Genomic DNA, 2,141 nt, shown 5'->3' with positions numbered 1-2,141 from the left:
ACCTCCCGTCGCCGCGGCGGCTGCAGGAGGTGTGGGTCCCGCTGATGGGGCAGGCTCTATGGGTCACTATGGGTCCCTATGGGTCCCTATGGGTCTCTATGGGGTTCTATGGGTCTCTATGGGTCCTAATGGGTCTGAATGGGGCCTATAGGTCTCTATGGGTCTCTATGGGTCCCAATGGGTCTCTATGGGTCTCAATGGGGTTAATGGGTTTGAATGGGGTCTATGGGTCTCTATGGGTCTGAATGGGTCTGAATGGGTCTGAATGGGTCTCTATGGGTCTCTATGGGTCCCAATGGGTCTGAATGGGGTCTATGGGTCTCTATGGGTCTCTATGGGTCCCAATGGGTCTCTATGGGTCCCAATGGATTCCTATGGGTCTCAGTGGGGTTAATGGGTCTGAATGGGGTCTATGGGTCTCTATGGGTTCCAGCGGGTCTCTATGGGTCTCTATGGGGTCTATGGGACCCAATGGGTTCCTATGGGGTTCTATGGGGTCAATGGGTCTCTATGGGACCCAATGGGGTCTATGGGTCTCTATGGGTTCCTATGGGGTTCTATGGGGTCAATGGGTCTCTATGGGTTCCTATGGGGTTCTATGGGGTTCTATGGATCTCTATGGGGTCTATGGGACCCAATGGGTTCCTATGGGGTTCTATGGGGTTCTATGGGGTTCTATGGGGTTCTATGGGTGTGACGTATGGCCCAGAGGACCTCCCGTCGCCGCGGCGGCTGCAGGAGGTGTGGGTCCCGCTGATGGGGCAGGCTCAGTGCCGCCGACTCTATGGGACCCAAATGGGGACCCAGCTACCGCCAAGGAAGGTCCAGGATGACATGATCTGTGCCGGGTACCCACAGGGCATCAGGGACACATGTAAGGTCAGCTATGGGGTATATGGGGTGTCTATGGGGTGTCTATGGGGTTATAGGGTCTCTATGGGGGTTATGGGGTCACTATTGGGGTTATGGGGTCTATGGGGTCTCTATGGGGTTATGGGGACCCTATGGGGTCTATGGGGTCTCTATGGGGTCTCTATGGGGTTATGGGGTCTCTATGGGGTTATGGGGTCTCTATGGGGTCTCTATGGGGTTATGGGGTCTCTATGGGGTTATGGGGTCTCTATGGGGTCTCTATGGGTCCCTATAGGGGTATGATCTGTGCCGGGTACCCACAGGGCATCAGAGACACATGTAAGGTCAGCAACTTATGGGGTGTCTATGGGGTGTCTATGGGGTCTCTATGGGGTCTCTTTGGGATCTCTATGGGCCTTATAGAGTCTCTATGGGGTATATGGGGTCCCTATGGGGGTTTTGGGATCCCTATTGGGGTTATGGGGTCCCTATAGGGTATATGGGGTCCCTATGGGGTTATGGGGTCCCTATTGGGGTTATGGGGTCCCTATTGGTGTTATAGGGTCCCTATGGGGTTATAGTGTTCCTATTGGGGTTATGGGGTCCCTATGGGGTTTATCGGGTCCCTATGTGAGATATATGGACTCTATGGGGCTTATAGGGTCTCTATAGGGTATATGGGATCCCTATGGGGGTTATGGTGTCCCTATTGGGGTTATGGGGTCTCTATGGGGCTTATAGGGTCTCTATATGACATATAGGGTCTCTATTGTGTCCCCCATAGGGTGACTCAGGGGGTCCCCTTGTTTGCCTATCCGGTTCCCGTTGGGTTCTGGGGTCCCTATTGGTGTTATGGGGTCCCTATGGGGTTATGGGGTCCCTATGGGGTCTCTATGGGGTTATGGGGTCCCTATGGGGTTTATGGGGTCCCTATGGGGTTATAGGGTCCCTATTGGTGTTATGGGGTCTCTATGGGGTTTTGGGGTCCCTATTAGGGTTATAGTGTTCCTATTGGGGTTATGGGGTCTCTATGGGGTTATGGGGTCTCTATGGTGGATATGGGGTCCCTATGGGGTCTCTATGGGGTTATGGGGTCTCTATGGGTCTTATAGGGTCTCTATGGGGGTTATGGGGTCTCTATGGGGTCTCTATGGGGTTATGGGGTCTCTATGGGGTTATGGGGTCTCTATGGGTGTTATGGGGTCTCTATGGGGTTATGGGGTGTCTATGGGGTCCCTATTGGGGTTATAGGGTCTCTATAGTGTATATGGGGTCCCTATGGGGCTTAT

At 53.6% G+C, this 2,141-nt stretch overlaps 1 long non-coding RNA gene across 1 annotated transcript in view; it reads left to right on the top strand.

The window, feature by feature from the left end:
- LOC107307723 overlaps positions 1-1,688 on the top strand; it is a 13,927-nt gene extending 12,239 nt beyond the window's left edge. The window contains exons 2-3 of the long non-coding RNA XR_001552491.1: positions 710-879; positions 1,637-1,688. This is a non-coding gene — a long non-coding RNA (uncharacterized LOC107307723). The remainder of the gene's footprint in view (positions 1-709; positions 880-1,636) is intronic.
- The last annotated feature ends 453 nt before the right edge of the window (positions 1,689-2,141 follow it).

This window comes from Coturnix japonica, unplaced genomic scaffold (genome assembly GCF_001577835.2).
Source record: "Coturnix japonica isolate 7356 unplaced genomic scaffold, Coturnix japonica 2.1 chrUnrandom810, whole genome shotgun sequence".
Taxonomy (NCBI): Eukaryota; Metazoa; Chordata; class Aves; order Galliformes; family Phasianidae; genus Coturnix; species Coturnix japonica.
Note: the sequence above shows the minus strand (reverse complement) of the source record. Positions and strands in the feature narration are given on the sequence as shown.